The sequence below is a fragment of the Caretta caretta genome, chromosome 4 (genome assembly GCF_965140235.1).
Source record: "Caretta caretta isolate rCarCar2 chromosome 4, rCarCar1.hap1, whole genome shotgun sequence".
Classification (NCBI taxonomy): Eukaryota; Metazoa; Chordata; order Testudines; family Cheloniidae; genus Caretta; species Caretta caretta.
Window position 1 is genome coordinate 133,711,022 of NC_134209.1, and position 15,776 is coordinate 133,726,797.

Here is a 15,776-nt window from a genome sequence, read left to right on the forward strand (position 1 = left end):
GAAAAGGCTCCCTCTCTCCTGCCTATATTCTAACGTGCCTCTGCTGAAGAAGCCCTAATTCATCTATCAAGATTCGATTTTTTCTAAAAGATCTGCTCTGGGAATTATTTTGGGGAAGCTCTGTGGTCTGTGTTATACAGGAAGTCAGACTGTGATGACAATGACCCCTTCTGGCCTTGACATCTATGAATCTATCATTTGGCCCTTATTATCTACGCTACTGAGCTCTGGAGATTCAGTCAGCCACATAAAACAGCCGAGGAGCAAATGCAAAAATTGTACCGCTTCGTTTATGCAAAGTGTTTGTGGGGGGTGAAGGGAAGATATTTGAAATATGTGCACAACAGAAATTTAGATGAAGGGAAGAGCAATCTATTGTGCCCAGGGGTTTTAGCTGGGAATTTCCATTCACTAGGATATGTCTAAATTAGGGTGACCAGATGTCCCAATTTTATAGGGACAGTCCCAATATTTGGGGTTTTCTCTTATATAGGTGGTGGCTATTACCCCTCACCCTGATTTTTCACACTTGCTATCTGATCAATGAGGCCTGTATCTCCTCCTTTCAGCACTGTTTCCCTGCAGCAGTGAAAGGCTGTGGCAAGTCATAAAATTAATTACTGTCCTTGTTTATCAGGATGGCACTGGGCAACCCATTGCTGGCGATTACACACATGAGAACAGACAGGAAGGACCACGGTTCACCAACACCCATCTGCTGCAAGGGCTGGAAATTGATAGCATGGGGTGTGACCACCTGATCTTATCTGATCATTCCTGTTCAGTCCTCCAAAGAAAGGTGGGAAAACAGAAGAGTTTCTGCCAGGTACATCAGGGGAAGATTTCTTCCTCACCCAAAATGCAGTGGTCAATTTAACCCTGTGCATGTGATCAAGAAACACAACAGTTAAACACTTATCCCCATTCATACCCCCTCAGTGAAACTGGTCTCATTGTTCTTTTCCCATTTTGAATCCAAGTAAGTGGATTTTACCAGTATCTGCAGGGATAGAGAATTCCAAATACTAATAATCCTCTGAAAGCCCCTCCATGTATTTAACAATCTGAGTAGACCACGTCATACTGTGATCTCCTCCCACTCTTTCCACTCTGTTACAAAAAAAGTACACAGTTATGGAAAACATAATTCCAGTCTACTGCTGAGTAAATTACTTTCATGCTGTCAAAGTGATACAAACGTCGTAGCTGCAAAGTTTCCAATAGGAAACTACTGTTAGTGTAAACAAAACCTTTGTGTTATCTTATACCAGCAGGATTGCTGGGAGTGAATTCAAGCCAAAGAAAGGGATAAGGCCTTTCAGAAAAAGTGGTGTTTAGCTTGTGTTTGTGCTTATAAAGCACGAACACTAGGAGATTTAATGGCTGAGGTTTTTAAAGCCTCCTAAGAGATTTGGACACGCAATTCCCATTAAGATGAATAAGAATTGGGCATCCAAATATTTTGGGAGTCTGAAAATCTCAATCTGCAAAGAATGAAGCGGATTAAATATGCTAATGAAGGGTATAAATGGGGAATGAAGGGGATTCCATTTAATGGGGGTGGGAGGATAAGGGGACCTGAATGCTGTTAGGAGGCTATGTCGGCATCTTGTCCTGAGTATCCCGGCTGTAGACCTGGAAATACCTAGGAACTTGTGCCATACTTTTTTATGGGCACTGTGTGTGCAAACTAAGCCTTGGTCTACACTAGAAGTTGAGGTCGAATTTAGCAGCATTAAATCGATTTAACCCTGCACCCGTCCACATGACGAAGCCCTTTTTTTTTTTACTTAAAGGGCTCTCAAAATCGATTTCCTTATTTCACCCCCAACAAGGGGATTAGCGCTGAAATCGGCCTTGCCGGGTTGAATTTGGGGTACTGTGGACACAATTAGACAGTATTGGCCTCCGGGAGCTATCCCAGAGTGCTCTATTGAAACTGCTCTGGACAGCATTCTCAACTCAGATGCACTGGCCAGGTAGACAGGAAAAGGCCCGCGAACTTTTGAATTTCAATTTCCTGTTTGGCCAGCGTGGCAAGCTGCAGGTGACCATGCAGAGCTCATCAGCAGAGGTGACCATGATGGAGTCCCAGAATCGCAAAAGAGCTCCAGAATGGACCGAACAGGAGGTAAGGGATCTGATCACTGTATGGGGAGAGGAATCCGTGCTATCAGAACTACGTTCCAGTTTTCGAAATGCAAAAACATTTGTCAAAATCTCCCAGGGCATGAAGGACAGAGACCATAACAGGAACCTGAAGCAGTGCCACGTGAAACTTAAGGAGCTGAGGCAAGCCTACCAGAAAACCAGAGAGGCAAACGGCTGCTCCGGGTTAGAGCCCAAAACCTATGGCTATGATGAGCTGCATGCCATTTTATGGGGGTTCAGCCACCACTACCCCAGCCCCAGCCCCAGTTGTTTGACTCCTTCAATGGAGATTGAGGCAACACAGAAGCAGGTTTTGGGGACGAAGAAGATGATGATGATGATGAGGTTGTAGATAGCTCACAGCAAGCAAGCGGAGAAACCGGTTTTCCCGACAGCCAGGAACTGTTTCTCACCCTGGACCTTGAGCCAGTACCCCCCCGAACCCACCCAAAGCTGCCTCCTGCACCCGGCAGGCGGAGAAGGGACCTCCGGTGAGTGTACCTTTTAAAATACTATACATGGTTTAAAAGCAAGCATGTGAAAGGATTAATTTGCCCTGGCATTCGCAGCTCTCCTGGATGTACTCCCAAAGCCTTTGCAAAAGGTTTCTGGGGAGGGCAGCCTTATTGCTTCCTCCATGGTAGGACACTTTACCACTCCAGGCCAGTAACACGTACTCGGGAATCATTGTACAACAAAGCATTGCAGTGTATGTTTGCTGGCGTTCAAACAACATCCGTTCTTTATCTCTCTGTGTTATCCTCAGGAGAGTGATATCATTCATGGTCACCTGGTTGAAATAGGGTGCTTTTCTTAAGGGTGGAGGGGCTAGCCATGCGCTGGGGGGAGGCAAAATGCGACCTTGGAACGAAAGCACATGTGCTATGTATGTAATGTTAACAGCAAGGTTTACCGTGAAGGAGTGTACCCATTGTTCTAGAAAATGTGTCTTTTTAAATACCACTGTTCCTTTTTTTTTCTCCACCAGCTGCATGTGTTTCAAGGATCACAGGATCTTCTCCTTCCCAGAGGCTAGCGAAGATTAAAAGGTGAAAAAAATGTACTCACGATGAAATGTTCTCTGAGCTCATGCTGTCCTCCCACACTGACAGAGCACAGACGAATGCGTGGAGACAGACAATGTCAGAGTGCAGGAAAGCACAAAATGACCGGGAGGAGAGTGGCGGGCTGAAGAGAGGGCTGAAGCTGAAAGGTGGCGGCAGCGTGATGAGAGGAGGCAGGATTCAATGCTGAGGCTGCTGGAGGATCAAACTAATATGCTCCAGCATATGGTTGAGCTGCAGGAAAGGCAGCAGGAGCACAGACCACACTACAGCCCCTCTGTAACCAACCACCCTCCTTCCCAAGTTCCATCGCCTCCTCACCCAGACGCCCAAGAACGCGGTGGGGGGGCCTCTGGCCACCCAGCCACTCCACCCCAGAGGATTGCCCAAGCAACGGAAGGCTGGCATTCAATAAGTTTTAAAGTATTAAACTTTTAAAGTACTGTGTGGCCTTGTCCTTCCTTCCTCCACCACCCCTCCTGGAGCTTCTCTCCTCCACCACCCTTCCTGGGCTACCTTGGTAATGATCCCCCTATTTGTGTGATGAATTAATAAATAATGCATGAATGTGAAGCAACAATGACTTTATTGCCTCTGCAAGTGGTGATCGAAGGGAGGCGGGGAGGGTGGTTAGCTTACAGGGAAGTAGAGTGAACCAAGGGGCGGGGGATTTCATCAAGGAGAAACAAACAGAACTTTCACACCGTAGCCTGGCCAGTCATGAAACTGGTTTTCAAACCTTCTCTGATGCGCACTGCGCCCTCCTGTGTTCTTCTAACCGCCCTGGGTCTGGCTGTGCATAACCAGCAGCCAGGCGATTTGCCTCAACCTCCCACCCCGCCACAAACGTCTCCCCCTTGCTCTCACAGATATTGTGGAGCGCACAGCAAGCAGTAATAACAGTGGGAATATTGGTTTCGCTGAGGTCTAACCGAGTCAGTAAACTGCGCCAGTGCACTTTTAAATGTCCAAATGCACATTCTACCACCATTCTGCACTTGCTCAGCCTGTAGTTGAACAACTCCTGACTACTGTCCAGGCTGCCTGTGTACGGCTTCATGAGCCATGGCATTAAGGGGTAGGCTGGGTCCCCAAGGATACATATAGGCATTTCAACATCCCCAACAGTTATTTTCTGGTCTGGGAATAAAGTCCCTTCCTGCAGCTTTTGAAAGAGACCAGAGTTCCTGAAGATGCGAGTGTCATGCACCTTTCCCGGCCATCCCACGTTGATGTTGGTGAAACGTCCCTTGTGATCCATCAGTGCTGCAACACTACTGAAAAGTACCCCTTGCAGTTTATGTACTCACCGGCTTGGTGCTCCGGTGCCAAGATAGGGATATGGGTTCCATCTATGTCCTCACCACAGTTAGGGAATCCCACTGCCACAAAGCCATCCACTATGACCTGCAAATTTCCCAGGGTCACTACCCTTGATATCAGCAGATCTTTGATTGTGTTGGCTACTTGGATCACAGCAGCCCCCACAGTAGATTTGCCCACTCCAAATTGATTCCCAACTGACCGGTAGCTGGCTAGCGTTGCAAGCTTCCACAGGCCTATTGCCACTCGCTTCTCAACTGTGAGGGCTGCTCTCATCTTGGTATTCTTGAGCCTCACGGCAGGGGAAAGCAAATCACAATGTTACATGAAAGTGCCCTTATGCATGCGAAAGTTTCACAGCCACTGGGAATCATCCCAGACCTGCAACACTATGCGGTCCCACCAGTCTGTGCTTGTTTCCCGAGCCCAGAATCAGCATTCCACCGCATGAACCTGCCCCATTAGCACCATGATGCCTACATTGCCAGGGCCCATGCTTTGAGAGAAGTCTGTGTCCATGTCCTCATCACTCTCATCACCGTGCTGACATCGCCTACTCGCCCAGTTTCACTTTGCCAGGTTCTGGTGCTGCATATACTCCTGGATAATGCGTGTGGTGTTTAATGTACTCCTAACTGCCAAAGTGATCTGAGCGGGCTCCATGCGTGCTGTGGTATGGCATCTGCACAGAAAAAAGGCGCGGAACAATTGTCTGCTGTTGCCCTGACGGAGGGAGGGGCGACTGATGACATAGCTTACAGGGTTGGCTTACAGGGAATTAAAATCAACAAAGGGGGTGGCTTTGCGAGAAACAGAATAGCCCCCTCAAGGACAGAACTCAAAACCTCAAGGATAGAACTCAAAACTGGGTTTAGCAGGCCGTTGATTTCACGGAGGGAGGGAGGAGAGAATGAATACAAAATAAATCTGGTCTATTTCTTGTTTTGATCCATGTCATCTATCTTTATACATCTTGCTGGCAGCAGACTGTGCAGTACGACTACTAGCCATCGTCATCTCCTGGGTGCTTGGCAGAAGACAGTGAAGTATGACTGCTGGCCATCATCTTCTGCTGGCTGCTGATTAAAAGACAGTGCACTGCCAGTAGGACTGAATCGCCACGAGACGAAACTTAAAAGGGAAATGACCTGGCTGAGTCACTCCCATGTTTGCCCAGGTGCCCCTGACCTCATCGAGGTCGGTTAAAAGAGCACCCAGGACTACGTTGACGACGGCTACCAGTCATACTGCACTGTCTGCTGCCAAAAGGCAATAAACTGCTGCTGTGTAGCAATGCAGTACCACCTCTGCCAGCACCCAGGAGACATACGGTGACGGTTACCTGAGCGGGCTCCATGCTTGCTGTGGTATGGCGTCTGCACAGGTAACTCAAGAAAAAAGGCGCAAAACGATTGTCTGCCCTTGCTTTCACGGAAGGAGGGAGGAAAGGGGGGCCTGACAATATGTACCCAGAACCACCCACAACAATGTTTTAGCCCCATCAGGCACTGGGATTTCTATCCAGAATTCAAATGGGCTGTGGAGACTGCGGGAACTGTGGGATAGCTACCCACAGTGCAACGCTCTGGAAGTCAACGGTTGCCTCGGTACTGTGGACACACTCCGCCGACTACATGCACTTAGAGCATTTGTGTGGGGACACACACAATCGACTGTATAAAAACGCTCTCTACAAAACCGACTTCTATAAATTCGACCTAATTTCGTAGTGTAGACATACCCTGAGAGAGACATCTGCCCACTGTATCATGCAAAGGGAAGTGAGTGAATGCATTTTAATTCCACTGAAATGTGTCTGTGGAGCCTGCAAGAAGGAGCATGTTAGCCTCATACCACAGAACTGCTGGCAGCCTCCCTGCAGCATCAATCCACATATTCTGTGCTGGAGTAGGAGTTGCAGCCTCCCTGAGTCAGATCCACTAGCCCCTCCTGGCTCCCACGCTCCACCCCAACTCCACTCCAAAGTGAATGTTAACACTGGCCTACTAAAGCCTGGCACAGAGACGATTTCCACAGTACGCTAAAAGGCACAGACAAGCCTGCATGGCCATACCATCACTTGATCGTGTGGGGCATCAGGGTGTTGTACTGCCCCATGTGGTGGCCCTTCAAACCAATAGTGGATTTCACTCTTTGTGTCTCACTTTTCCCATTTGAAAGAAATAGGTATCCCACAGAAGTGTTGCAAGGACAAATGCATGCCTGTGAAGCACATGCTATGTCACTGCTAAGAATTAATGCATAACTCTAGGGTTGTGTTGGCTGATGTATTTTCATCTGTCCCTCTCTCCTCGGTAATTCATCTTCTTTAAAATATAGATAATATTAGTCCTGCCATGCATGCAGGGGACTGGACTAGACGAGTGCTCGAATTCCCTTCCAGTCTTACAATTCTATGATTCTATTTAATACAAAGAAAAAACTACTGGAAAATAATTAACATGAGAACAAAGAGAAGAACTAATGACTTAGTATTTATATTTCAGTAGTATTTAGGCTCTAATGGGCATAGGAAGACCTGGTGCCTGCACGAAAGAGCTTACAGTCTATGATCTCAAATCCTGAAGCTGGGCATATTCCTGGCTTTACACATGCAAGTAGTTCCACTAAAGTCAACGAGACTTTGACTTGTATAAAATTAAGTATATATGAGTAATTGCTTGCAGGACAGGACCTAGAAATCCAAGCAACCTACAAGGGATCTGGGAGATGGATGCAATCAATATATATATAATTTAATATACATTTTTAAAAATTGAAATAATATAAACTATTCCTACTTGTGTCCTAGTTTGCTAATTTCTGGTAGCAGTCACCATAGAGGAGGTTCTTGAAAGGAGCTGAAGAAGGAGAGGGTAGCAGCCTTATGGATCTGTTCAGGAAAGTCATTCCATGTGTGGATGAGGAAAAAAAGAATGAGAAAAAGGAGCCAAGATGGAAAGGATAACACAAAATCAGCGACTCTGGTACAGTTAACGGTGAAGCAAAAGTCTGAGCTGGAGAAAATGAAGCTAGAAGCAGTGGAGGAAGAAGATAATTATGTTTTGACTGGAAAGGAGGATTCAGATGGGGGAAATCCAGTGAGTAATAGGATTAGAGGGACAACTGAAACTGTCAATATATATTATAAACTGTTTCCTCATTAGTATAAAAGAGCATGGATGGATGCATATTTCTACAGCCATCTGATAAGCTTTGCTTGCTGATTTAATTGGTTCCTAACACCTGAGCTGCCATGTTAAATCCATTGCTCACACAGGGCCCAATCCCGCAGATACTGAAGCCAATGAGATTTTTGCCACTGACTTCAATGGGAGCTGAATTGGGTTCAGAGGAAGCATTAGAAATTTCTGCAAGATTAGATCCTGTGCTGACTCCTATGCTTTGAATGCACAGTTTGAAAGATTTGGATCAATACTGGAAGTGTAGTGTACAGGCTTAAACCTGGAGTCTCAGCATGAGCCAGGTTGAAAGCTTCTCAGAAATATCTATGCCGTGGGCACAGAGACTGAGCTGAACTGTCCTGTACCCTGAATTCTGACCTAGAGGTGCCAACTGTAAAAGTGAGAAAGTTCTGGTTTCCTCATCAAACTTTCTTGATGGTAAGGGATACAGCAAGTCACCAAGAAGGGCCTGGACCCTCTTCCGGCCAATAAATGAAAGGAGCTCTAAGTTCCTAAAAAGCCAAATTTAACAACCAGAAGCGCAAAGACAGCACTGGGTTTGTAACAAGTGTAGACATCTGTCCAAAAAATGTGCCAAGAATTCAACTAATAAGCAAAACACATGACTAAAAGAAACAAGGCAGTGTTGTTTCATCAGGGACACTGTATGGTACTGTTCAGTGCAATTCAGAAGAGCACATACTCAGTGACTGTGACTGACATAGCGAAACAGGACTGACAGAAGTCCCTGACTTGAGACCTGAAAGAATATTTCAAGAGCAATATTTTCCAGGCAAATTTGTCCAGGCTAATGCTATATCACAGGCCCATCTGTAACAGTCCCTGTGGCAAAATTTGTTAGACTGGAATTGGGTTAGGGAAATATGAGGTAACCATTATTCAAGACTTACCACTGACAGGCAATTTTATTTTCTCTCTAGTATCATAAATATATATGACATTTTTAGATAGCTAATGTTAGTCAAACAAGGAACAGAATTGATTCCTGTTATGGTCTAAAGGCACAAGCAAGGACAATACAGGACAAAATAAACACAGGAGAGGCTAGTGGAGTTCTAAGGAATAACTTTGACACTACAACCATTGTTTGTATCACATAGCAAAGTCAAATGAGGATACAGTAGGAAGAATGCCAACCTGCTGTTTCTTGCCAGCCTGCCCCAGTGTGCTAGGTCACTGCACACCACAGAAAGCCAGAACATTACAATAATCAACCAAAGCCTTATTATTACCCAATGCCCTCAAGGCTTACAATTTCCATGACAAGCAGGAAGCCGATAGCAAGCTAATTTGTAGCCGATAGTAAGCTAATGTTTGAGCTACTGAGGCTCTGGGAAGGCAATATAGTATGATATAGAGGGTATAAGGGATAGTGTAAAATTAAGGTGAGTCTGAATTTCAAAATTCAGATCCCACCAGTCTCTAACTGTATGCTATGGGTTTCTCAGTCTTCATTTTGTTTACCCATAGATCTTTGTTCCTTCTTCTAACTCTGAGGCATAACCAGGGGGAAAAAATCAGATGATTGCAATTTATTTTCCCAAACATGACGGAGCAACCACATACTTTCAGCATAAAGTGTATTTTACGTCTCCCTTACTCTATCCCACAGGGGAGTTGAAATGGTCAATTTGTTATTGCTTGTAAAGTACTTTGAGATCCTCAGATTAAAGGCATGAAGAATGCAATGTATTATTGGGCTAAATCCTGCAGTCCACACTCAGGGCTAAATCCTTTTTGCTGAGCTAAGCCATGGTAGCTGGGCTTGGTCCTGGGGCCTCCTCCTCTGACACAAGTTGGGAGTCTTGTGTAACCACAGAAGAGAAAGTAGGATTTGTTCCTCAATTCTTGCTCAGGTAAAACTCACTGAAGTTAGTAAGCAACTCCATGACTCATTCTGCTCCTAATAAAGTCTGAAAATTTTGCCAGCATCAGATGGAGCTACCTGATATTGCACCATCTGAAGTCAATGGACGGACTCATGGGCTCATATCCTTGAAGGTAATTAAGCACCTAACTTCTATTGAGTTCAGTGGGAGTGAGGAAGATAAATATCTTTGAGGATCTGAGCCTCAGTGACTTCAGTAGGACTGGAATGTGCCCTGAGAAGTGCACAGTTTGACCCTTTATGATTATTTATATTGCACTGTGGTTAAAAAAAAATATAGTCCTGCTCACTGACGTACCTCTCAGCTGTACCTTCTTTTGAAGGACATGGCTCATTTTAGTCTCAAAGTCAGCTACTTTCCCCACAAATCTAGTGTCCCCTTTTATTGTAGATCAGAAATACAGAATAATGAAACTGACATTACAGAGTTATTCACACTAAAGGAAGGAATACCACAGTATTACAGGCTTCCTGTTTAGAATTGTGGGTCCCTCTCATTTTGTGTCTTTGAACCAGATTGAGAGGTATGCTATATGCACTCTGTCCCCTGCCCTCTCTAATGTTAACTAAATACCCATGCAGATAGCTCACTTTGAACATCAAAGAGTATATTTTGCATAAATTGTGCTTCTAATTATAAATATAATATTTGTTTAGTTAAATAATAGTTAAAAATAGCATTTGTTTAGTTAAACATATCAGACATGTAAATGATTTCTCCCCTGACAGCTGCATCTAGATTATTCATATATTCTAATAATAGTTAATTTAGCTTTTCAAGCCAAAAAGTGTCATTCCTATAAGCAATAATGTTGTTGACCAGTGTACTAGTGCCAGGTCTTGCTCTCACTGAAGTCATGGTAGTTTAGCCATTGATTTGACTACAAGCAGGATTGGAACTTTAGTCTCACTTTCACATTAGTGTATGAAGGGATCTAAAATATTTTTCCATGTCACAGAATGCAGCCAGTTATAAAACTGTGTGCAGGAACTATTCTTTGCATGGGGGTTAAAATTACTTTGAAAAAGCATTTATTTTAAAATAAGACAAAATAACACTAAATCAATGGAGTACAAAATAAATATTATGCACCAGTATAAAAAAATGGGGAAAAATACAACATCTAACCACTATAGTAGTGGGCCTTTCACTTCATTTAGTTTTTCTACTTGCCCAATTCAACATCCAATAAATGGACCTAGTATTCAACCATTACATTATTGAATTAAAATTATATTTACAAATTATCACACCAGCTTTAATCATTACAAGTAAAAATACAAAACATAATACAGCATGAATTGCTAAAAGAAAAACTAATTATAGATCACTGGTGAAGATGATCATATGGTTACAATATGGGACTGAAAGTTCTGGACTCTAACTAGCTCTGCCACAAATTTTCTACATGACCTTGGTCAAGTTACTTAACCTTTCTAGGCCTCAATCTCCCCATCTGTAAAATGGGAATAATACTTCCATACCTCATAGGGTTATTGTGAGATTAATTAATGGTTGTTACACTTCGAGATCCACAGATAGAAAAGTAATACAAAAATGTGACCGATTATGTATTTAGATTACTTCTGGGTTGTGTGTAGGTTGAACAATGAGATTGTGGCTATACTGGGTCCCAGGCCTGCTGTGATATCTCTCATCTTTGGGACAGGAATAGAGAGGATTGCCAAGAAAGAGTACTGAAAAGGATCCCCATGCACAGTCATAGCATCTGAGAGGGACAATTGTTCTTTTGTTTTGTGTATGGTCTGCAGCCTTCTCAGGAATTTTGCCCAGGTTATATTATTTGTACAGGATTAGATCAGATCCTTGAATAGTATTTTTGAATTCTTTAAGCATGGCATGTATTTAACTGTAAGTAGGATAGTAAAACTGTGTTATACAAACTAGTATCCCATGTGTGTCTACCTTCATGAATAACTGCTAACATTTACAAAAAGAAAAGGAGTACTTGTGGCACCTTAGAGACTAACCAATTTATTTGAGCATGAGTTTTCGTGAGCTACAGCTCACTTCATCAGATGTTTACCGTGGAAACTGCAGCAGACTTTATATACACACAGAGAATATAAAACAATACCTCCTCCCACCCCACTGTCCTGCTGGTAATAGCTTATCTAAAGTGATCAGCAGGTGGGCCATTTCCAGCACAAATCCAGGTTTTCTCACCCTCCACCCCCCCCACACAAATTCACCAGCTAGCACCAGCAGGAGAGTGAATTTGTGTGGGGGGGTGGAGGGTGAGAAAACCTGGATTTGTGCTGGAAATGGCCCACCTGCTGATCACTTTAGATAAGCTATTACCAGCAGGACAGTGGGGTGGGAGGAGGTATTGTTTCATATTCTCTGTGTGTATATAAAGTCTGCTGCAGTTTCCACGGTAAACATCTGATGAAGTGAGCTGTAGCTCACGAAAGCTCATGCTCAAATAAATTGGTTAGTCTCTAAGGTGCCACAAGTACTCCTTTTCTTTTTGCGAATACAGACTAACACGGCTGTTCCTCTGAAACCTGCTAACATTTACATAAATATACAAACAACTGACTTCCGTGGAACTCATCATCTCAGTAACATTTGGGATGCTTTAAATAATAGCCAACCCCTCCACTTAATTTCTCCTAAATAGCCACTTATTTGAATCTTGATTTTTAAATCTTTACAATCACTCCGATATAGGGTTGCCAGGTGTCCAGTTTTCTACCAGAAAGTCCAGTCGAAAGGGGGAACCTGACAGCGTCTGGTTGCATATACTGACCGGACACCAAAAGTCAGGTTACTGCAGGCAGGGAGGTGCCGGGTCATCAACCCACACTAGCCCCTGCTCAGCCAGGGCCGTCCCCTACCTGCATCTCCTGGGCAGGCAGGCTCTGCTTCGGGGGCTGCAGGTGCCATCCCAGCCCCGGAGCAGGAGGAGCCCTGCTGGTGAGGGTGGCATGTGGAGAGGATTGAGTGACTAGTAAGGGGGTGGGGGGAGAGCAGCGAGCAAGGGGCAGGGCCTGGGGAGAAGAAGCAGATCAGGGGGTCCAGTTTAAAAAAAATTAAAAAAAAAATCAGAAAAAGTTGGAAGCCCTCCTCAGGTAATTAAACTAAAAAATTCCCCACTTAGTTCATTGAAAAGTGTTAAAATCAGTGCAAGCCCCAGGGTGACCAGACAGCAAATGTGAAAAATTGGGACGGGGTGGGAGGTAATAGGAGCCTATATAAGAAAAAGACCCAAAAATCGGGACAGTCCCTATAAAATCGAGACATCTGGTCACCCTAGCAAGCCCTAATGTAGGCAAGGCTTTGGCAGCTGTAATCATTTCTGCCACTGTTTAACTAAAACAGTAATAATGGTTCTCCCTGCTGGAACCTTTGTCTACAATAGGGCTCCCACTAGTTTTAATACTGGCTCATCTGGGGATTCAGTTGGGGATTCCCTCACCGCCTTACTTTCCATTACGTAAACACTGTTTGCTACATTGGTATCAATCCTAGTAGCATCTATGATGAACCACAAATCCAACTGATATTTAATTACAGTACTTCTACCTAGCTAACAGCTTGCCAATTCAGCTAACCAATCACAGAGCAAACTCAGACCTTGGGGGAATACCTTTGTCAAATAAATTATCATAGACTACATTTTTTTCTTGCCTGGAGATGGAGTGTTCTCTCCAGTTCTGCCTAGAAACCTGCCTGTAATGGATTACAACAGGCCCACACGACTATGGTAAAGGTTCAGTTTCCTGGGCCTCTCTTCCCTTCATTCTTTGTGTCACCAGCATTCATAATGATTTTTAACATGAGCCTAGGTATAGCTGGGATGGCTTTGATTTCTTTTCACATTCCAATGACCTGTCATAGGGTATCTTTATTTTCCATCAAATCTGTTTTGAAATGTATTTTTTTGAAGACAGTTAAGTAAATTTTTCATAACCTGTCCTGTGTTCAAAACTTTCATAAAAATATCATTCATAATTGATCATAAGCTTTGATGAAGAAGCTTTCATTTTGTCTTTTCTTCTTTGGTTTATACTCAGCAGGCAAAACAGCTGGTAATGTCTAACATTGCTAGTCTGTTTTATATTCTGCTGTTTCAATATTTCATCAGCACATCTTTGTACACAGGTATTGTAATCCTACAATAAATATAATTTTCAAGAGTTCTTCCTTACACAAACGTTTCAAAATACAGGCTATGGGACTGGTTTTATGAGAGAAATCTGGCTGCATTAGGCAGCCAGTCCACCAGTCTCTGTGTGGGCAGAGGAGATGGACATTATTGTACAAAGTGGCCCATAGAATGAAAAAACTGTATGCAGGTGTTTGTAATCTTGTTTTTTTTTTTTCCAATTTTCAATGCACTATGTATCAATCTATAAGGTCCAGCCCTGAAAAGTAGAAGCAGCCTTAGCTTCCATTGACTTTGATAGCCACTGAGCACTATGCAGGAGCAGGGCTGCACCCTAATTTCCATCCAGTTCTGCCCTGCTTACTCAGGAAAAACTTCCCTTGAAATCAGTTGTGTGCCTACCCTAACTGGTGCAAATTGGGTGACTAAAAACATAAAAGGCTACGTAGTACCAACCATTTTCACATGAAAATCATCCAGTTTGTGCATGCAATCCTGGTGACTGCATGGGCAGAGATAAGCACTGTTGTTCACGTAGAACTTAATCTTCCTGTTTAGAAAACTTGGCCCAGCAAGCTTTTACATTTGTGTGATACCTGGTTCAAATCCTCTAGTATTAAGTACTGCAAATCCTGACACTTGCAAAGTCAATGGGTGTTGGGGCCTTGATCACAATGGGGATTTTGCCCCTGTATAGCTACATTGATGTAGCTGCGCCAGGATAGACTCCGACTATAGATGGGTTGCATAGATGTAAGAAGTGATGACTTGCACATCCATTTCAAACCAGGTGGGCCACGTCAGTGCAAGTCACTCTTTCAATCAGTATCCAGCCCTCGTGCAGACAAGCTGGACTGGTGTAAATTTACATAGGGTTAGAGGGTAAAATTTTCAGAAGTGCCTAAATGACATGGAAGCCCAAGTCTCACTGGAAATAAATTGGAATTAAGCTCCTAAGACACCAAAATGGTTTTGAAAATTGTACCCAAAATTAAAACCCAGTGTAGAGGTGGCTTCAGTAAGCAGTGCAGGATTTGATTGAAAGCTAGTACAGAACATACAGCAGTATAAGATCAAAGAAAGTGAACTCTGAAGAAAGACTTCATTTTCTTCTGTCCTCAGTTCCCTTTTTAATGCTCCCCCTAATTACACTTCACAGACACAGCAAGGCTTCAGAGCATGTGCACCTCTTTACTGGATGTGTATGTATAAATACAAAGTGCATTATACACACACTTACCAATTTGCTGGTAGAAAGACTGACAGGCAGAGGACTAGGGAGTTGATTAACTACATATAAAGGTTTAATGGAACAGAGGGACTGGCAGAGCACATGTATTTATAGGCACACGGAATTAAGAATCTGTAGCATGCAGAGTCTCCCTATGGCAGCTTTGTTGCCTATGATCTCTCTAATAGTGTCAATGTTTCTGTGATGTTGCATCCCATAATGCTTTATGGAAATATGCTTATGAATGTATATATATGACATAACTGGAACATATTTTATGCTACATATGCCATGTAACATATCTCTGAAAAGGTTATGATTTACTGAATATATTCATCCTATTTGTATGCATGTGTCATTTTTGTACTCCAAGTTATGAATATTGGCTGTATACTTGTTTAATTTTAAATAGCCTCAGTGAAGCAGTTGGTCAGCTTCCTGAGAAAAGACTATTCTCAGTAAGTGCCCAATCAAGAAGCCTTTAAGCCAACAATGAACTTGGAGATGCCAATCCACATCTGAGCTTTCTCAGGAATGTGGCTTGGCTGGTAAGGAACTCGGTCATGCATGCACATGTGACTTGCACAGGTGACTCCAAAACTCCATCTTGTAGCTGGGATTCTACACAGGGGGAGGGAGGGGTGTCCACCCACAAGAGAAAGTCTATTTAAACCCCTGGGAGACCCCTCCATTTTGTCTTCAGCTGGCTCCAGAGATAGCCTCTGCACCCCCAAAGGATACCTGAAAGAAACTGGAACAAAGAACAGTAACCACGGGGCG